This window comes from Martes martes (assembly GCF_963455335.1).
Source record: "Martes martes genome assembly, chromosome: 10".
NCBI lineage: Eukaryota > Metazoa > Chordata > Mammalia > Carnivora > Mustelidae > Martes > Martes martes.
The window spans coordinates 62809524-62832226 of record NC_137898.1 but is presented as its reverse complement, the minus strand read 5'-3'; the positions used below and the strand labels follow the sequence as shown (position 1 = coordinate 62832226).

General features: G+C 39.4%; 1 protein-coding gene across 3 annotated transcripts in view; it reads left to right on the top strand.

Moving 5' to 3' along the window:
• Positions 1-22703, top strand: part of PAK1 (p21 (RAC1) activated kinase 1) — a 148481-nt gene that overhangs the window by 44203 nt on the left and 81575 nt on the right. The window contains exon 1 of one of the 3 annotated variants that reach the window (XM_080814909.1): positions 20433-20628. The exons of the other annotated variants lie outside the window; for them this stretch is intronic. The gene's annotated coding sequence lies outside the window, so the exon portion shown is untranslated. Of the gene's footprint in view, positions 1-20432; positions 20629-22703 lie in introns of those variants that run through there. 3 annotated transcript variants of the gene reach the window in all.

The window sequence follows — 22703 nt, the reverse complement described above, 5'->3', positions numbered from 1 at the left end:
AGGAAATCAGCTGTATGCAAAAGCCCTTTTGTGTCTGTTTTCTTACTTCATTTCCCAGCCAAGTTGCAAAGGTAGTAATTATTATTATTATCTTAATCTTATAAATAAAAAAATGGATGCAGTGAGAAGTCAGGGTCATTCAGGTAATGAGTAGTAGAACCAGGATTTGAACTTAGGTCTAACTCTTAAGACCAGTGGGTGCTCTTGCCATTTTATCAAGTGTGTGTGTGTGTGTGTGTGTGTGTGTGTGTGTGTAACAACTTTATTGAGATATAATTAATATACCATAAATTCACCTACCTAAAGTATATATTTCAGTGTTTTTTAGTATATTCACATGGTTGTATTGTCATCACCCCAATGCAGTTTTAGAACATTTTACCTTCCTAAAAGAAACCCTGTGGCCATTAGCAGTTACGTACCATTCATCTCTAGCCTCATCACCCTTGCCCTAGGAAACTCCTAATCTATTTTTCTGTCTCTATAGATTTGATTTGCCTATTTCGGACATTTCATGTAAATGGAATCATATAATATGTGGTCTTTTGTATCTTGTTTCTTTCACTCAGTTTGTTTTTAAGGTTTATCCATGTTGTGATAGGTATCATTGCTTTTGTGTGTGTGTGTGTGTGTGTGTGTGTGTGGTATCATTGCTTTTTATTGCTAAACAATGTTTGGTGATTTTTTTCACCAAATAACATTCCATTGTATGGATATACCACATTTTACAGATTCTTTCACTTTTGATGGACATTTGGGTTGTTTCTACCTTTTTGCTGTTATGAGTAATGTTGCTATGAATATTTATGTACAATTTCTATGTGGATGTATATTTTCATTTATTTTAAATACATATCTAGGAGTGGAATTGTTGGATCATATGGTACCTTTGAGGAAATGCCAGATGTTTTTCCAAAAGAACATCACCATTTTACATTCCTACAGCATTGTATGATCCTTCCAATTTCTCTACATCCTCAACAAAACTTGTCATTATCTGTCTTTTTTTTTTACAGGCATCCTAATGGGTGTGAAAAGGTATCTGTGATTTTGATTTGAATTTCCCTAATGACTAATGATGTAGAACAACTTTTCATGTGCTTATTGGCCATTTGGATATCTTTGGACAAATGTTTATTCAGATACTTTGTCCATTTTTAAATTGGGTTGTCTTTTTACTATTGTAGATATATCTTGGAAGGCAGCTATGTTTACTACTGTATGACTGACACTATTATAGGTATACCTTGAAGATACTGTGGGTTTGGTCCCAGACCACTATAATAAAGAAAATTTTCAGTAAAGTGAGTCAAATAAATCTTTTGGTTTTCCAGTGCATATAAAAGTTATGTTTACACTATACTGTATTCTATTAAGTGTGTAATAGCATTAGATCTAAAAAAGCAATGTACATAACTTAATTAAAAAATACTTTATTGCAGAGGCACCTGGCTGGCTCAGTCAGAAGAGTATGTGACTCTTAATCTTGAGGTTTTGAGTTTGAGCCCCACACTGGGTATAGAGATTACTTAAAAAAATTAAAAAATGTAAAAAAAAATTATAGGGCACCTGGATGGCTCAGTTGGTTGAGTATCTGACTCTTGATCTCAACTCAGGTCTTGATCTTTTTTATTTTTTTAATTGGAGATAGAAAGAGAAAGCAGGAGAAGGGAAGGGGCAAAAGGAGAGAGAGAAGCAGATTCCCTGCTCAGCAGGGAACCTGACATGGGGCTTGATCCCGGGACACTTGGATCATGACCTGAGCCAAAGGCAGATGCTTAACCAACTGAGCCACCCAGGATCTGTTCAGGTCTTGTTCTTATGGTCATGAGTTCAAGTACCACATGGGGCTCTGTCCTGGGCATGGAGCCTACTTAAAATAAACATCACGAAAAATGCTAACTATCATCTGAGCTTTTAGGGAGTTGTAATCTTTGTACTGGCGGAGGGTCTTCTCTCAGTGTTGATGGCTGCTGACTCATTGGGGTGGTGGTTTCTGAAGGCTGGGGTAGCCATGGCAGTTTATCAAAATAAGACAATGAATTTTACTGCATTGATTGATTCTTTTTTCACAAATGATTTCTCTGCAGGATGCAATACTGTTTGACAACATTTTATCCTCAGCAGAACTGCTTTCAAAATTGGAATCAATCCTCTCAAACCCCGCTTCTGCTTTATCAACTAAGTTTATGTAACATTCTAAATCCTTTGCATCATTTCAACAGTCTTCACAGCATCTTCCCCAGGAGTAGATTCTATCTCAAGAAACACCTTCTTTGCTCATCCATTCAAGTTTTATCATGAGGTTGCAGCAATTCAGTCATGTCTTCAGGCTCCACTTGTCATTCAAGTTCTTTTGCTATTTTCCCATCTGCAGTTACTCCCTCCACTGAAGTCTTGAACCCCTCACAGTCTATTAGGATTAGAATCAGCTTCTTCCAAACTCCTGTTAATATTGATATTTTGACATCTTTCCATGAATCATGAATGTTCTTAATGGCATTTAGAATGGTGAATCCTTTCCAGCAGCTTTTCAGGTTTCTTTGTCCAAATTTATCAGAAGAATCACTATCTATGGCAGCCTTATCAGATGTATTTCTTAAATAATAAGACTTGAAAGTCAAAATGACTCCTTGATTTACGTGCTACAGAATGGATATTGTATTGGTGAGCGTGAAACATTCATCTCATTGTACATTTTCATCAGAGTTTGTGGGTGACGATGTGCATTGTCAATGAGCAGTTATTTTAAAGATTGTATTTATTTGAGAGAGAGAACAAACATGATTGGAGAGCAGGGGCAGGGGGAAAGGCACAGGCAGACTTCTTTGCTGAGCGGAGCCCAACGCAGGGTTCCATCCCAGGACTCTGGGATGATGACCTGAGCCTAAGGCAGACGCTTAACTGACTCAGCCATCCAAGTGCCCCTGGATGTCTATATTGAACATCTTTTGCTGAGTGTAGCCACCATCATGAATGATCTTAGCTAGATCTCCTGAATAACTTGCTACAGCTTATATGTCAGCACTTGCTGCTTCGCCTTGTACTTTTATGTTATGGAGGCAGTTTTTCTCCTTAAATCTCATTAACCAACATCTGCTAGCTTCACACTTTCCTTCTGTAGCTTCCTTACTCTCTCTGTCTTCACAGAATTGAAGAGAGTTAGGGCTTTTCTCTAGGTTAAGCTTTTGCTTAAAGCATAGCTATGGCTGGTTTAATCTTCTATCCAGACCACTCGAATTTTCTCCATATCAGCAATAAGGCTGTTTCACTTTCTTACCATTTGCATGTTCTGGAGTAGCACTTTTGATTTCCTTCAAGGACTTTTCTTTTGCATTCACACCTTGGCTAACTCTTTGGCACAAGAGGCTTAGCTTTCAGCCCATCTTGGCTTTCAACATGCCTTCCTCACTAAGCTTAGTCATGTGTAGCTTTTGATTAAGAGTGAGAGACATGGAACTTTTCCTTCCATTTGTGCTCTTAAAGGCCATTGTAGGGTTATTAGTTGACCTAATTTCAACATTGTTGTGTCTTTAGGAATAGGGAGGCCCAAGGAGAGGAAGTCAAATGAAAAAAAAAAAAACAAAAAACAGCTAGTTGGTGGAGCAGTCATAGCACATATAGCACTTATCGATTAAGTTCACCATCTTGTATGGGCATGGTTTGTGGTACCTCAAGACAATGACAATAGTAACATCAAAGATCACTGATCATAGATCATCAGAATAAATAGAATATAATGAAAAAATTTGAGATATTGTGAGAATTATCAAAATGTGACACAGAGACACAAAGTGAGCAAATGCTGTTGGAAAAAGACTTGTTCATTGCAGCATTGCCACAGATCTTCAATTTGTAAAAAACACAAGGTCTGTGAGGTGCAATGAAATGAGGTATGCCTGTATTGGAAGAGTTCTTTATATATTCTTACAGTTCCTTATCAGATATATCATTTAAAGTATTTTCTCCTGTTCTGTGGATTTTCTTTTCACTTTCTTGATGCTATTCCTTGTAGCAGAAATGTTTTTAATTTTGATGTAGTCCAATTTATTTGGTTTTTCTTTTGGCGTTTGGGCTTTTGGTGTCATATCTGACAAATAATTGCCTAGTCCCGGGTCATGAATATCTACACTTATATTTTCTTGTAAGTGTTTTGTAGTTCAGCTCTTATATTTAGATGTAGGTACCATTTTGAATTACTTTTTACATATGATATGAGGTAGTAGTCCAACTTCGTACTTTTTCAGGTGGTTCAGTTTAATGTCCAGCTATTCCAGTGCCACTTATGAATAGACTGTTCTTTTCTCATTGAATTGTCTTGGCACTCTGTCAGAATCATTTGGCCATAGATATAAGAGTTATATCTCTATTGTGGACTTCCGGTTCTGCTTCATTGATCTATATCTCTGTTTTTATGCTAGTATCACACTGTGTTCATTGCTGTAGCTTGGTAGTAATTTTTGAAATTGGGAAGTGTGAGTCTTTCAACTTTGTTCTTCTTTTTCAAGGTTGCACAAATCTTGCACTTCTTTTATTCTTTTTGATGCTATTGTAAATGTAATTTAAAACAAAATTTCAGCTTTTGGATTGTTCATTGCTCATGTACAGAAACATAATTGATTTTTATATTACTTGTATCCTGCAATCTGGTTGAACTCATTTATTAATTCTAATAGTTATGTGTGCTTATGTCTGTGTATGTATGGATTCCTCAGGATTTTCTCTATACAAGATCATGTCATCTCAAATAGAAATAGTTGTACTTCTTTCCTAATCTGGTTGCTTTTATTTGTTTATTTTTCCTTGCTTAATTGTTCTGGCTACAACCTTCAGTACAATGTTAAATCAAGGTGGCAAAAGCAGATATCCTTGTCAATGTTCCTGATTTGGGGGGGAAAGCATTCAATACTTACCAATTTAAGTATGATACTAGGTGGTTTTTTTTTTTTTTTTTTGGTAGATGCCCTTTATCACGTTGAAGAAGTGTTCTTCTATTATTGGTTTCTTGACTGCCTTGTTATGAAAATGTGTTGTTAGTGTTTGTAAAATGTTTTTTGTGTGTCAGTAGAGATGATCTTATGACTTTTGTTCTTTACTCCGTTAATATGGTGTACTGATTGATTTTTTTTTTTTTTTTTTTTTTTGGACATTAAACCAACCTTCTGCACCATGGATCTTACTGTGTTTCATGAGAAGTATTTTTTGGGCACCAGTTGCTTACCAAGCCTGTGGGAGTACATGCATGACTAAGATATTGGGACCATTCACTGTAATTGAGAGACAAAAAACACACAGGTTTAAAGTTGAAAACACAGGAATATGATAAAGACAGCATCTTGTGTTGATGTGTGAGAAATAGTTACCAAATGAACTGTACAATGACCTTATTTTCAGGCCACTCAGTAATTGTAGGGTTGACATATTAGTATTCTTTTTGTCTTCAGAGATGTCCTTTCCCTTCTCCAGGTCTCAGATTCACCATATGTATATGGGAAAGTTGAACTTAGTGATAATATAAGAGTCCCTGTAGTTATAGTATGTTGTAAAATTACTTGCCTTTTGTGGGGCTTCCTTCACTTAGGTCCTTCTGAAGAGTTTGCTGTTTTGATAAGTTCTGAGTCTAGGTATTGGGTGACTTTTTCTGTTTTGGTTCTGAGTGGAAGAAAGATAGATGCTTTCCTTTTTTTTTTTTTTTTTTTTTGGTTGGCCTTAATCATACTCCCATTTCAGAGAGATTATTTCTTTTCATATTATTCCACATTCTGGTGAAAGGGAATAATCTGTAAGAAGGGCCATTTCCTTTAGCAGCACGAACTCCATGAGGAGGAAAGACCACTGGAGAGGGAGTTGGGCCTATGTGTTTCAGGCTCAGCTGTACATTTAACTCACTGTTAAAATTGGGCACATGAACTCATTCTATTCTTGTTTTAGTTGCCTCATCTGTCAAATTGAAAAAAGAATACCACTATTATTACATAATCTCTGAGGGCTGTTATGGGACATAAATGATATTGTAGATGCATATAAAACTGTGTATACACATTAGTTATTTGCAAAAGGTAGACTTGCAAATAATATAGCAAAAATAATGTAAATAAAAAAGGAATGTAAACAATGTAGCAAATAATGCAGATATAAGTAATAATGCAAATATAAATAATAATGCAAATAATGGTAAAATGTTACAAATAATATAGAAAATGTAGCTAAAAGATAGGTACATTTTAAATGCCTGCTTTTGATGGCACTTTTGATAGGTGCTTTAAATCTTATTTCTCCAACGTTTTATAATAAAAACTTTATCCCTATTTGTTAGCTGAGGAAATTCCAGTTCAAAAAGGTTAAATAACCAGGTCAAGGTGGCAGAGTCAGGAATCAAAACTAGATCTAATTCCAGAGTCCATATTCTATTATATTTTGCTGCTGTTGTATCATTACTGTTGGTGTTCAGTTTGGTGAGTTGATAAGATGGTATCTTTAAGACTTCTCCATTGAGAAGTTACACTTTTCTCCTTCATAGTTAATAAGCATTTTGTAGAGAGGTACTATGAAACTGTAAATACCCTTTTCTGTGCCAGACTTTCAACATATTTAATTATTTGTGTCTGCATGGACTCATGCCTTCCTATTTTATTCAGTTAGGTAATATGCTATTGCTATTATTATTTATTTTGATTCTCCAGTTCTCCCTGATTTGGCCAGTAGGAGCCCCATTCAAGTTGGCTTCCATATACTTTTTACATGTCCTGGCCATTCTTTGACCACTCCTTTGCTTTCTGGCCCAGAAAGATATTCTAGGTTCATCTTGTGCTCTCTCTGCCCCAGCCCTGGAAGAAGCCATTTCACCAATGCATGGATGCCCTTCTCGCCTTACTTGGACTCTGATTCTCCTTACCAGCCTACTTCTCCACCCCTCTCCCCACTGTAGACCCTCCTCACCCTGCTTGGGCTCTGATCATTATGTTGTGCTACCCTTATCATCGTTTAACTGGGCTATTATAACATATTATCTTCCTAACAGTCTTACTGCTTCTAATTTTCCCTGCCTTTCACGCTTCTGCTGGAGTGATCTTTCTAAAATATAGGTCAGGGGCGCCTGGATGGTTCAGTTGTTAAGCATCTGCCTTCGGCTCGGGCCATGATTCCAGGGTCCTGGGATCGAGCCCCGCATTGGTCTCCCTGCTTGGCGGGAAATAAAATATAGGTCAAATCATACCACTGTTCTGCTTAAAAAATTATAATAGTTTCCCTTGCTTGTCGAATACATTTCAGGTTCCTTAGACTGGCATTCAAGACCCTCTAGAATCTGACCCAAATGTGCCTTTCCTGCCTTGTTTCTTATCAGTTCTTCTCTGTACCCTGCACTCAAACCATGGTCAATGGCCATTCCTTAGATGTGCCCCTGTGCATGTACTCTTCTAAGTCTTTGCCTTTGCCTTCTCCTCTACCTGGCTTAGCCAGCTCATTTCTTTGCTCTGTGATAAAATTCCTTGGTGTGTTTTTATGTCTGGTGTGGGTTATCAGAGTCTGATTACAGTACAGTGAAGAGGACATCCATAAAGGGAGGAGGTCACCTGGTGAATCCCCACTGACCTCCATAGTCAAAATTAATCCTTTTTTTTTCTACTTCTGATCAAGTCTTACTTCATTCTTCCTGTTTTCATGATTAACTCTTATCTGTTGCCCCTGATTCTTTGGCTGTTCCTTGAATGCCCCAACACATGGCATTGCATCTTGTAGGTTCTCAGGAAAGGCCGATAGAACTTGTTGAGGGTATGTTGTTTTCATCTGAAGTCTTTTTACAGGCCCTGCTGAGGTCGAAGAGGCTCTGATTGATGAAAGCATTTGGGCTGTGGTACTGCTGGGTCAGATGCCTGCTCTATGCCAGAGTTCTTTCTGAGAAAACTAAATATTCACACTACTCTCCTTTTTTGGTGAATTCCAAATATATCCTTTATAAAAATTTTTCTACACTCTAATCCCAGATAAAAGAATTGCTGGCTACATGTATGTAAGTATTTGAGACTGCAAGTAATGGCAGCTACATGACTCTACCAAAATAAAAAACCTTCCCCAGACTCTATGAAGGACAGTGTAATGACAACATGTGTCTCCTGACAGCCTGTCTACCACTCAGTCTGTCTTTGGAAAGGCATTTAGTCTGAAGTGTCAGAAAAGGAAGGTTTTAAACTTTCTCAGTGACTTACTAATCTATATTGTTCAGGTGGTGGAAGGGAGAAAAGAAGTATCACAAGTTAGGTTCCTTGCGGGATAGTGGTGAGGCAGGAAGAAAAGGATAGGGGACTGTATTTTCATAGGTTTCACTGTCAAGCCCACTTACTCCAGCTTTCATCACATATTGGTCCTTTCTTGTTCTTTTTTTTTTTCCCCAAGATTTTATTTATTTGAGAGAGAGAGAGTGAGAGAGAATGAACAGGAGCAGGGGGAGGGGCAGAGGGAGAGACAGACTCCCCCCTGAGCAGGGAGCGGGACTCAGGACTCAGTCCCCAGGGCTTTTGGATCCTGACCTGAACTGAAGGCAGCCGCTTAACTGACTGAGCCACCCAGGTGCCCCAGTCCTCTCTTGTTCTACTTATTCCCTCCTCTAGGCCTTTGTCCAGGCTTTTCTTTCTAAGTTTGAACTGATTTCAAAGCCTAGACTCTTTGCCATGTTTTACAATCATAACAATGAATGGTTAAAAAAAAAAAAAAAAGATTGTTCACTTTTGCCTTTCCTGTCAGATTTTTAGGCTAGTTAAAATAATTTCAAAATTGAGTTTGAAACATTTTCTAACATACATGTTCAATTTTTAGTTCATCCTACTGGCAGGACACAGGGATTGCAGCCAAGCTTACCTACAAGGCTAACTCTTAGTTTGATTTGGCCTGAGAGACAATGGAATGCTCTTAACTCTAGATTAGCACTGTTCCATCTGCCTAGTGGTAACTGAAATTAAAGGAGAATAAGAGTTTAGTTTTATAATATTGGAGAAGCATCGTGGGTAGTTCTTTAGGATGTGACAGAACTGACTTCTAATTCCAGCTATAATATTTACTAGATTTGCAGTCTTTGGCAATTTAAGTTCTCTGTGCCTCATTTTTCTCATATGTAAAAGGATAATAAAGCCTCTTTTTTTTAAGAGCTATTAAGATAAACATTATTCTTATAGGGCAGATTCTGACTTTGACTTTGTTACTAACAGTGGGAGTCATCACCCTAAATGTTGTCTCTGGCTCAGTATATCATTTCACACATCTCAAGCCACTTTGACATCATCTTATGTAATCTTCACAGTATGTTCAGAGAGGGAAAGACAGTAGCTTGTTCTCCCTTGAAAAATGAGGGTACTGTTGCTTAGAGAAGTGGCTTGTTCAAGGATCAGGATTTAAGTCTTAGTTCAGGACTCTCTTTGTATTCTGTCCAGTCCTAGGAGAGGACAATACGGTAAAAATTGTCCTGAACTGAAGGTCAGGAATATCCTGATCATAGTCTTTGCTAAGAGAATTTGGGAAAATTCTCTCAGTTTCTGTTTTAAAACAAATATGCTAACTATTCTGCCTAACTCACTTTGATTCATTTATTCAGTAGTTCCCAAGCATTTACTAATGCTGTACACTGTGCTGGGCCTGGTGCCTTCTCTCAAGCTGGCGCCACTTCACTATGGAGAATAGATCATCTGTATAAGTGAGAAGAGCCATAGCAAGTGTGTATGTGTGTGTGTGTGTGTGTGAGAGAGAGAGAGAGAGAGAGAGAGAGATGGGTGGTGGGGTGGCTCTGATGGTGTAGTGGTCCAGGAGAGATGGCTTGGGACTGGGCTTTGCTTGTGAAGGAGGAGAAGTCTCATAGGATTTTATGTAAGAATTAACTGGACAATGGGTATGACGGTGCTTTGTTGATTATAATGAACTGCATAAATGTTAGAGACTCATATTTTATAGGAGATGCTTCTTTTCTAATACCTTACTGACCTAGTGCAACACCACAGCTTAATTAATGTGAGAAGGAAGATTTTAGTGGCAAGAAAGATTGAGAGCTCATAAAAAAATAAGCTGTGTCTAAAGTGTTTTGAGTCTACGAGTTCTTAAAATGGGGATATGCTTATTAAAATGTCTTCTGCTTTGTTAACACAATGGACCTTCAAAGTGCTTTTGGGTTTATAAAGAATTTATTTATAATAATCTTTTTTAAAAAGCCACTTGTGTGGCTGTAGTTTTAAATATTTAAGAGCTATATTTAACAAGCACGTATCCTGGGGTATAAATGGGATCAGAGTAAGACAGAGAGCACTTGTGTGGCTGGACCGAAAGATACATATGCTTTTATTTTTTAGATTTGTTTTGATTCAGTGGATATAATTGTTAAGAACTGTCTACATGGGAGGCTTTGACTGGGTACTGAGGAAACAGAAATGAATGAAACATTCTCTAACCAAAGGGACTTCTGGCTGGAGATAAAAGATTTCTGTGGTAAATTTTCATGAGGTGCTCTAAGATCCTAAAGGAGGAGGACCTACTCAAGCCTTTGGGCAGGACCACAGCAGAGATGGCACATTAGAGATAATACCTGAAGATTAAAAGTTTACCAGGAAACAAAGGGGGATCATGAGAGGTAAGACTGTTCCAATCAGGGGTAGCAGCATGAACAAAGGCATGGAGGCTTAGAGTAGTACGTGGTACCTACAGCAATCAACAAATGAGATAAATTCCTTAGAATTCAAAGCTGGTTTGTTAGAACTGATGATTTGTGTTGTCCTTTACTGGGAGAGATGGTAAGAGTATTTTGTTTGTTAGGATTAGTGACAATATGTAAGGCTGGAGTATTTTTTTAATTTATATTTTTGCTCTACCATTTTTTAAAAATTAGGGTATAATGACACAGAACTTTAAATTAGTTTCAGGTGTACAACATAATGAGTCCATATTTATATATGTTGTAAAATGTTCACCACTGTGAGTCTAGTTTAACATCTGTCACCATAGATACTTAAAACATTTTTTTTTCTTTTTTTTCTTGCCATGAGGACTTTTAAGATTTACTCTCTTGGCAACTTTCAGATATGCAATATACTACTATTAACTATAACCAGCATATTGTACATTATATCCCCAGGACTGATTTATTTTATAGATGGAAGTTTGTGCCTTTTGACTCCCTTTATCTGTTTCACCAATTCCCACCCATCCCCAAACTGGCAACCACCAATCTGTTCTATGTATCTATGAGCTGCTTCTTTTTCTTCTTCTCTCTCTTTTTTTTTTAAGATTCCACATATAAATGAGATCATAGAATTTGTTTTTCTCTGTCTGACATTTCACTTAGCATAGTGACCTTGACGTCCATCTGTGTTGTTGCAAATGGCAAGGTTTCATACTTTTTTATGGCTAAATAGTATTCTGTTGTATGTATACATCACATTTTCTTTACCCATTCATTTATCAGTGGGCGCTTAGATTGTTTCCATATCTTAGACTATTGTAAATAATGCTGCACTGAAGATAGGGGGGCATATATCTTTTCAAATGAATGTTTTTACTTTCTTCAGATAAATACCAGAAGTGGAATTGCTCGATGATATAGTAGTTCTATATTCAGTTTTTTAAAGAACAGTCATACTGTTTTCCATAGTGGCTATACCAATTTCCATGCCTACCAACAGTACACAAGGGTTCCCTTTTTTCTATATCCCCAGCAACACTTGTTATTTTTTTTTTGTCTTTCTGATAACAGTCATTCTAACAGTTGTGAGGTGATATCTCATTGTGATTTTGATTTGCATTTCCCTCATGATTGGTGATAATAGGCTGTATTTTTAAAAAATAATTTATATATGGGAAAAAAAGTATAAACAACAGATAGCTGAAATGAATAGGTTTCATTTGTTTTTACTATAAAACATTTTGTGTTCTCCAATTTATAAGTCTTTTGGGGGGCAAAGATGTTATCCCCTAAAGGAGACAAAAATGTATCTTAGATAGTTGTTTCTCATACTGCCCTGATTCTGGAACACAGGCAGTGACGTAGTGTTCACCAACACCACACTTGGATTTAGGACTTAGCTAGTGACATGAGAGAGAAAGTAATGGGGAGCTACCTCTCTGCTTTTGGCGGCAGAGGCAGTAGCAGAGGCAGCCTGCTTGTTTGAGTATCTGGCCCTAAAGTGGTACTGATGCTCGTGGCTCTCAGACTGAGGTTGAATTCTTGCCCTGTCGGAAGTGGCGGTGATACCCATTCTAGCGTCTAATGATCAGAAGTAATGGCAATCATTTCCTCATTGAACTGGGTCATCTGTGTGTTGTGCTTTGTGTTGGATTCAATGTAGAGGTGATAGAAAAAGTAGAGTCAAAGATGATTCAAATTTTTGGCTAAGTAACTGAAAGAGTCGAATTGCCATTTACTGAGAGGGGGGCAACTGAAGAAGGAACAAATTTTGGACCTGTGAAGTTTGTCAGTGTCTGTAAAGTGTTTTCTGTTGGATTTAAAAATGCGTTGCTGCTGCTGCTGCTGCTGCTGCTTCCTCTTCTTTTTTAAAAAATGCTTTGCTTCTTGAAAGTAAGAAGTAAGTTTCTTCATGTTTGCATCCCTCTTGACTAGCACTGTGTCTGGCATGTAGAACATATTCAGTAAATAGTGAAGGAATGATGAGATTATTTGCTGTTTCCTTGAATGACTAGGTTATTTACTCTTTGCTAAACAGAGTGCATCCTTTTTCCTCCTTTGAGTCTTTGCTTTTGTGATTCTCTTAAGGGAATTCTCTACTCTTATCCTCAGTCTCAATACCTCTGTGTATAAAAATTCTACTTCTTCAATACCCAGCCCAAATACTGCCTCCTCTACAAAACTTCCCCCATCTCTACAGATGTGATTAATGTCTCCCTTCTCTGTACTTTTTTTTTTTTTTTGGCCTTGTTTGAACTTCAAGTACATTTTGATTTATTTACTTTGCAACTGCTGCTAAATAGGTTTTGCCCCCTTCTCCATTTCCATCCCTCTATTGCTTATGTCGTTTCTTGCAGTACTTTTTTAAGCTACTATTGTTATTTATTTATTTTATACTTCACCTCATTTCATAGTCATTATAGGCAACTGGCCCCGCCATCTGATTACAAGAAAGAGTGGTGTGTTAGATGACTACTTTATATGCAAAGTCATCATTATTGACTGACTTCTTCTTACATTTAACTGGTGGTGATAGGGGAAAATTGTAATTCTCATAAAATGTATTATTCTTAAAAATTATTTGCAGATGGGCGCCTGGGTGGCTCAGTGGGTTAAAGCCTCTGCCTTCAGCTCAGGTCATGATCCCAGGGTCCTGCCTACTTGTGATCTCTGTCTGTCAAATAAATAAATAAAATCTTTAAAAAAAAATTATTTGCAGTTGCAAAATAATCAAATAAAAACAATCTTTTTCAAATCCTATGGGCACTGTAATTACTATACGTAAGCCATTAAGTTGAAAGCTAGAATGTCTAAACAAAATCTGGTACTTATCACCGATTCTTAGCCTTTGTATAGTGTTACCAGGGATTGCAAACTCTTATGCCTGTATAAGCCAGGTGAGTAATCTAAGAGGGCCTGGTCAGGTCTAAGGTGACTACACAGACAAAACATCACTGGTCAGGGTCCATGGCTTAGAAGGATAATTTGTGAATTATTTACTTTGTAAACCAAAGGACTATATAAATGCAAGGAGTAATCGTACTTAAAACAAGCTAACTGCTAACTTGTGTAAAGTTGGGCAAGTTACTTGATATCTCTAAGATTTAATTTCTTTCTTTGAATAGACAAGTTTTTTTTAAAAAGATTTTATTTATTTATTTTAGAGAGAGAGAGAGACAAAGCACAAGTAGGCAGAGCAGCAGGCAGAGGGAGAAGCAGGCTCCCTGCTGAGCAGGGAGCTTGATGTGGGGCTTGATCCCAGGACCTGGAATCATGACCTGAGCCGAAGGCAGACACTTAACTGACTGAGCCACCCAGGCACCCCTGAATATATGGTTTTTTCTCTGAAGTCCCTTCTCCCTTATTTGATTTTGCTTTTTCATTTCTTTAGCTAATAGTTTCTTCTTTGATTATAAGTTGGATTGGTTATTAGCCCTCAGTAATAAATCTTCCTTGATTTTTAGCCCTTAGTAATAAATAGAATGCTGGCTTCTCACCAGTATGCCTCATTTTCATGAGTCTTGTGTTTTATCAGAAGGAGCCAAGGTTAGCCAGGCTTCCTGTAGTAGCACCCACCATTGATAGGGGCTCTCTAGGACTGAGGCAGCTAGTCAGCTTTCTATAACGAAATCAGCATCTGGTTTTGAGAAAACTGAAATCGAGAATAGACAATGCCTGAACTTGATCTTTCCTATTGAAGATGCCAGTGGTCCTGCCTTATATTGTATGTTAATGTTTTATTGTTTCTTCTAACTTATTTATTTTTATTTAATTTTCTACTGTGGGACTTTTAGTTTTATATATGCTAGCCTCCATTGTTAGTGGTGATTAGTGGAGACAGACCATTTCTAGGTTGTCTTTAATCCCTGAAGCCTAATGTGGGCAAAGGTACATGGTAGATGTTTGATAATTGTTTAAAGAGATAGCATACTTATTGGATAGCGATACAGATTGGGAGGGAAAACTATACTAGATGGCAGAGAGAGAGTGAGCAGGAGAGCTTGCAAAGATGGGTTGAAGCCAACAAGATGAAATTTAAGGAGGATGACAGAGAAGTTCTACATTTTACGTTTCAAAGAAATGGCAACGTATGAACAGGCTGGAGGAGACCTCGCATAATGCTATTCTTACAAAAATGGTGATTTGGGCTGCCTAAGCTCAGTGCCAGCCAAAGACACTGCAGTGGCTAGAAACTAATGCAACTTCAGACTGAATTACTGGAAGTAAGCAGAGTTAGAGAAGGCGATAGTCCAACTATGTTCTGAGGGGGACAGACTGCACTTGGAGTGTCATGTTCCCCATACGGTACCAGGTAGTAAGAGGGTCATGGCAAACATGACCTTGTTTAGTGAAAGGTACCCCAGGTCACCACTATGCAAAGTAGAGTGTGAATTGTTCTTTTTTTTTTTTTTTTTAAATTTTATTTATTTATTTGTTTGACAGACAGAGATCACAAGTAGGCAGAGAGGCAGACAGAGAGAGGGGAGGGGGAAGCAGGCTCTCCTGCTGAGCAGAGAGCCCGATGCGGGGCTCGATCCCAGGACCCTGAGATCATGACCTGAGCTGAAGGCAGTGGTTTAAACCACTGAGCCATCCAGGTGCCCCGAGTGTGAATTGTTCTTAATCTACGATGAGGTAAACATAAAAATTGAGAGTGTTTAGAAACTTTTATAGCAATTTGACAGAGTAATTTTGTGTCTAATGAATCTAGTAAAAAAGAAAATGAACCTTATCTTGTATGTCCTTTATTTTGCTTGATACTTTTATTTTTTGTTTTATTTTAATACATTTTATTTTTAGAGCAGTTTTAGGCTTAGAGAAAAATTGACCAGAGAGTACAGAGCTCCCACTCTCTCTCCTCCTCCCTTTGCATTTTGTCAATTATGAACATCTTGCATTAGTGTGGTACTATTGATGAACCAATATTGAAACATTATTACTAACTGAAGTCCATAGTTTGTATTAGGATTCACTCTTTGTGTTGTACAGTTCTGCGGGTTTTGACAAATACTCAATGTTATATATCCACCATTATAGTATTACATGGAATAAGTTCATTGCCTTTAAATGCCTTAAAAATGCCGTGTTCCACCTCTTCATTACCCCACCCCACTTTTTTTTTTAAAGATTTTATTTATTTATTTGACAGAGCGAGATCACAAGTAGGCAGAGAGGCAGGCAGAGAGAGAGGAGGGAAGCAGGCTCCCTGCCCAGCAGAGAGCCCGATGTGGGGCTCGATCCCAGGACCTTGAGATCACGACCTGAGCCGAAGGCAGAGGCTTAACCCGCTGAGCCACCCAGGCGCCCCTACCCCACCCCACTTCTGAACCTGTTGCAACCACAGATATTTTTGCTGCTTCTATAGTTTTGCATTTTCCAGAATATCATACTTTTCAAACTAGCTTTTTACTTGGTATTTTTCCATTTAGGGTTTTTCTGTGTCTTTTTGTGGTTTGGTAGTTCTTTTCTTTTTATTGCTGAATAACTGACCATTGTATGGATATTTGTTTACTCATTTATCTATTGAAGGATATCTTGGTTGTTTATATATTTTGGCAATTATAAATAAGGCTGTAATAAATATTTATGGGTAGGATTTTGCATGGACATAAATTTTCAGTGCGCTTGGATAAATACCTAGGAATGCAATTGCTGGATTGTATGGTAAGCCTATATTTGACTTTATAAGAAATTGCCAAACTGTCTCCCAAAGTGGCTGTATCGTTTTGCATTCCCATCAGCAGTGAATGAGAATTCTTGTTGCTGCATATACTCACTCACATTTGGTGTTATCAGTGTTTTGGATTTTAGCCATGTTAATAGGTATGTAGTTGTACTTCATAATTGTCCCTAATGACATATGATATTGATTATCTCTTCATATTCTCTATATCTTATTTGGTGAAGTGTCTGTTCAGATCTCTTATCTATTTTTTGATTGGGTTGTTTGTTTTCTTGCTGTTGAGATTTAAGAGTTCTTTGTACATTTTAGATACAAGTTCTTTTTTTGTTTGTTTGCTTCAAATTCTTATTTAAATTCTGGTTAGTTAACACGTAGTGTAAACTGGTTTCAGGAGTAGAATTTAGTGATTCATCTCTTACAGATAACACCCAGTGCTCATCATAACAAGTGCCCTCTTTAAAACCTGTCACCCATTTAGCCCATCCTCTACCCATCTCCCTCTATCAACCCTCAGGTTGTTCTCTATAGTTAAGAGTCTTTTGTGTTTTGCTTCCCTCTCTCTCTCTCTTTTTTTTCCCTTCTCATATGTTCCTTTGTTTTGTTTCTTAAGTTCCACATACGAATGGAATCATATGGTATATGTCTTTCTGACTTAATTTGCTAAGCATAACATACTCTAGCTCCACCCACATCATTGCTAAAGGCAAGATTTCATTCTTTTTGATGGCTGAAGAATAGTCCATCATGCACACACACGTACACACAGAGATATACAAACCACATCTTCTTAATCCATTCATTAGTTGATAGACATTTGGGCTCTTACCATAGTTTGGCTGTTGTTGATAATGCTGCTATTATCGGGGTGAATGTGTCCCTTCAAATCTGTATTTTTGAATCCTTTGGGTTAAAAACCTAGTAGTACAATTGCTGGGACAGAGGGTAATTCTATTTTTAACTTTTTGAGGAACTTCCCTACTATTTTCCAGACTGGCTGCACCAGTTTGCATTCCTACCAGCAGTGTAAGAGGGTTCTCCTTTTTCTGCATCCTTGCCAACATCTGTTGTTTGGGTACAAGTTCTTTATCAGATATGTGTTTTGCCAATATTTTCTCAAGTCTATGACTTGTCTTTTCATTCTCTTAATGGTATCTTTTGCAGAACAGAAGTTATACATTTTAATAAAGTTCAATTTACCAACTTGTTCTTTAATGGGTCATGATTTTGCTATTGTATCTGAAAAGTCATAACCAAACTAAGGTCATCTAGATCTCCCATGTTATCTTCTATACATTTTACAGTTTCTCAGTTTACATTTATGTCCGTGATACATCTTCAGTTAATTTTTGTGAAAAGTGAAAAGTCTGTGTCCAGACCTTTTTTTTTTTTTTTTTTTTTTGCATTTCTAGTTATTCTGGCACCATTTATTGAAAAGACTCTTCTTTCTTCATTGAATTTACTTTGCTCTTTGTCAAAGATCAGTTGACTGGGGGCACCTGGGTGGCTCAGTGGGTTAAACCCTCTGCCTTCGGCTCAGGTCATGATCCCAGGGTCCTGGGATCGAGCCCCAAGTCGGGCTCTCTGCTCAGCGGGGAGCCTGCTTCCCCCACCGTCTCTCTGCTTGCCTCTCTGCCTACTTGTGATCTCTGTCTGTCAAATAAATAAATAAAATCTTAAAAAAAAAAAGATCAGTTGACTGTATTTGTGTAGGTCTATTTCAGACTCTCTATTCTGTTTCAATGACCTATTTGTCTTTTCTTTTGCCAATACCATACTGCCTTGCTAACTGTAGCTTTATAATAGGTCTTGAAGTCAGGTAATATTAGTCTTCTATATAGATGGATATCTATGTAGCTTTAGTTACATCCATAAAGATATTTTGCCTATGACATATTTCAGACCAACTGAATCAAAATCTGTGCTAGAACTTCAGTATATATTTTTAAAGTTTCCCAGGTAATTTTGATACAAAGGGAGAGTTGAAAATCATCATACTGACACTGTAAACTCCTTTTAGGTGTGGTCTTGTTCACTGATGTGTCTGTCCCTGGTAGCTTATACAAGATGCTTCAGTAGTTAGTGAATGACCAGGTGACTAATAGAACTGGGAGTATCTATCGTGGAGAAGAGGAAAAAGTTCAGGTGCTTGATAGATTACCATAACATATATCTTAAAGCCTTTAATATTTGTCTTGAAGGACGTTTTCTGATCACTCCAGGAGGCAGATGGAAGTTTACAGAGAGGCTGGCTGAATCTTAGGAAGCATTGCCCAACAGTGTTATTTCCAAGTGAGCTCTCTGTCCTTATGTGTATTTCAGCAGAATGTGGAAAACCATCTCTAAGGGGTGGGGAATGCTGCATGGGGTGGAAAGTTGGTTAAGATCAGACGCTATGATTATTGATGATTACTTTGAAAAACAATGTCCAAGGCAGAGGACTGTTTCTGCCTTTCATCCACGCTGTGTAAGTTGAGAGAAGGGTGTGGGGTCAAAAGAGCATCCTAAAACTACTTTGAAGCTGAATTCTCATAGTGCAGCTGGTCCCACACTCTGTGTTATTGACCGTGTCTCTCTAGAATATGGATGTCTTTGAGAAATTTTCTCCTTCCTCCACTAAATTTGGAACTTCTTATAATTGGACTAGCATGGGTACTCAGGGTCTGGAAAAGGCAAAAGATACTTAACAGAAGAGTTCTTTCTGTCCTCATTGGAGTTCTTCCCCTACACACTTCTGCAGTTAAATGATTTGGGCACACAGAATGGAGATGTAGATATCTGGCAGGGGAAATGGATAAAAGCCAAAAAATTTCTCTCTAGCAGCTGGGACAGGGTATGGCAGTTTTATATAAAGATGACTAACATGGCAGAGAGAAATAAAGCATAGATTTAGGAGTCAGATCAAAGTTGGGACAACGTGGCCATTTTCCAGCTGTGTGGTCTTGGGAAAGTCACTGTCCTCCTTCACAGATTACATTCTGTCTTTCACCAAGTTCTTGCTGCTGCTGCTTCTGAGCTGTATCTTTAGAATATGCTTGTTTTGTTTTAGCTCATCTTCTAATAATTAGTCTAAATCATTATCTTTTGCTTGGAGTTCCGTAAGAATCTACTAATTTGTTTTCTTGTTTTCCACCATTCTCCCCTTTATTCTCCATTCAGCAGTCAGCGATCCTGTTAAAGATGTAAATTAGGTCTTGTCATTATGCTTAAAATCTTCCAAGGCCTTCCGATTGTTAAAACCTAAAACAAAACCCCAACTCCTAGCTCTGACCTGGAAGTTACCTTGCATAATCTGACTCCTGTCATATGTCTCAATAGCAGGGTGTAGAGGGGAAGTTGATGGGGCAGTATTATTTCTTAGGGAGCATTTGGATATGTTTTTTGGGTTAAATTGTTGAGGGAGCACTAGTGGGATTTAGGGGGTTTGGGCCAGGGTTAGTGAATGTCCTGTAATGTGTTGTTCAGCTCTGGACTCATTACAATGCCTAATTCTCACAGTATGTGCTTAAGAAATACTTATTGTATGAAACCACATTCTTCCTGGACCTCAGTTTTAACATGTGATTTGGTAGAGAGCCTACTTCATAAGGTTGTGGTGAGATAGAGGTAACATTTCGTAAAGCACCTGGTACACAATAGCACTTAGTAAATGGTAGCTGCTGCTGAGCTTTCTTTGCTTAGAAGCAATGTAACGTCTCACCTAGAGTCTTCCCTAGGACATCAGACACTTTCGTTGGTGGGGTAGAGGGGTGCGTACATCTCTTTACCAGAAGGCTAATCTGATCAAATCCTGGATTTGACCAGAGTTGCCCTGGAGTCCAGACACAGCTGCAGAAACTAAGGCACAGAGGGGGTCTGGTTCTCTTCCTTGACTCTGGGGCTCACCCAGGACTCTGACAGGCCCTGGAAAAGTCTGGCCCCTTGAGAAATTACCTTCTGCAGGAACCTAGGGGGGGAGGATAGCTGAGAGGGTGGGAAGGTAGTAGTCTCCCCGCCCTCAGAGCTTCTGGGAAAGGAGAAGCGCGGTTTCCTCCCACCTCCTTCCCTCCCTTCTTCCTCCGCCCCTTCAGCTTCGCCAACCCCAAGCTGCGCCTTTGCTGCGCCCTGCGAGGGCGGGAGCGTGCTGCACCGGGAGCGGGAGCTAGGGCGGCTGAGCTGCTGGGAGCCCGGCTCCAGCCGTGTAGAGCGGCGCGGGTGGAGCCAGCGCGTTGTGCGGCTAGCTGGGCGGGAGAGGTGCGGCTCTGCGACAAAAACAGTCGCCAGAGATGCCGGGGCCAGCTCCCCCCACCAGGTAATACTGGCCCACCCTGGGGCACGCCTAGCTGGGCGCTGGTGGGGAGGGGGAGGGGTCTCTGTCGGCTTCCGGGGAGTGGTGCCTCGCAGTCTGGCGGATTTAGGGTCTTCCCTTAAAGAGACCCTAAGCGAGAGAAGGGGCTGAGGGCTGAGCCCTCAGATGAGCCGGCCTACGACTAGGCCAGCACCTGGAAGCAGAGCTCTGGGTAGGGAAGGTTGTGAAGGAGAAGCTGGTTTTGGGGTGAACTGTTGTGTCTCAGGAACCGTTCTCCTTTGCTAACACCGTTGTGCTTGGTGGTTACTGTGCTGCTTTCCACTCTGGCTTAGCTGCGGGCGTGCTGGGACCATGGGGGGTTTTCTCTTGGGTTTTGGGGAGGGGCATTATATTATAAGTGACCTGTTAAGAGGTGGAGTAAACCAGGACACTGGATACCTAAGGGTAGGTATGGTTCAGGCAGCCTCTGTGTGCCTCAGTTTCCTTATCTGTGGGGTGAGGAGCTTGACCTTCTGTAAACTGCGTTTTGGAAAGGTGAGCTGGTTAAAGCCCTAGAATGAGCTGCAGAGATGTCCCCCTCAACAATGTAAGAGACAGGGGAATTTGAGAAGAAGACCTTTGTATCCTCTCCAGCCAGCCTTTTGGATGCCATCTTGCTGGTCTGCTGAGGATCCAGACGCTTAATGGACAAGGCAGAGGTTGAAAATGCTGATTGTTTTGGTGTTGAGTATATATACGTTGGGTGTAGGGAGGTGGGTTTGGAAAGAAACAGGTCAAGGCATATTAATGGTTTTTCTCTGAACTGGCCAGTGATTTGATACCTGGGTGTAAAACTGTTTTAAACTAGGCTGTCTTGGGGTGCCTGGGTGGCTCAGTAGGTTAAAGCCTCTGCCTTCGGCTCAAGTCATAATCCCAGGGTCCTGGGATCGAGCCCCACATCAGGCTCTCTGCTCAGTGGGGAGCCTGCTTCCCTTCCTCTCTCTCTGCCTGCCTCTCTGCCTACTTGTGATCTCTGTCAAATAAATAAATGAAATCTTTAAACTAGACTATCTTCATTGGAGCCCCTTCCTTACTCAGCCTAGTTAATGACAGACCTTGGGGGCTGTGTAATATCTTATTACAATTCTTTCCTTGATCATCTGGGACCAAGAAACATGTTAGGTCTGATACTAACCTACCTTGATTATTTTGATCTCCTTCCTCCCCGAGTTTTTCTGTGATTCTGTCTCTGTCTCCCCCCCCCCCACCATTTTTCTTTCTACTTCCTACTCCTGATCATTTTTCCTTCTCCCTTACCCATCTTTTCTCCCACCCTCCACTTTCTTCCTTCTTCCTGCTCTCCTCATACTTCCCTTTCTTATCCTTTCCCCTCCGTAGCTAGTTTTTCCTTCCCTCTCTTGGGTCCTTCTCTCCTTGGTTAGGCTTTCTTCTCTTTTCCTTTTAGAATTGTTGGTTAAGGGTTGCCTGGCTGGCTCAGTCGGTGGAGCATGGGACTCGTGATCTTGGCGTTGCATGTTTGAGCCCTGTGTTAGGTGTAGAGATTACTTACAAATAAAATCTTAAAAAAGAAATATAGGAAATAGAATTGTTGGTTAAGCTTTCTCATTATTAATAGGTTCGTAGGGACCTTTGTTGTGGTGTTTGTGAGGTCCAAACACTGTGTTTCCTCCCTAACTCCCTTACATTTAGCTTTCGTCTACAAATTCTGTCTTCCCCAAGTGCCAGTCTCTTTCCTTACTTCCTCTGTGTCTTGCTTTGGGCCTGCCAATAAGCAGTCTTTCTTCCAGGATTCGACCCCCTCTTCCTTTGCAGAGGGGAGGAGGCAGCGGTAGGCAGTAGGCAATAAGCAAGATGAGAAGTGGAGAGCTTGAAGACTAGAGTGGGAGAAGAGCAAGGTGTCCAGTGGGGCTGGGCAGAGGCCCAGACTGTCTTTTGTGACAAGTGACTGGGAACAAAAGCTCTATGGCAGCTTTGAGGCATTGCTTACCTGGAGGAAAAGAGGTGACTTGTGAGCCTATGAAAGAAGAGGGGATAGTAGAGTTGGGGTAGAGGGAGAAAAGGTGGAGTCCTGGGGGAGA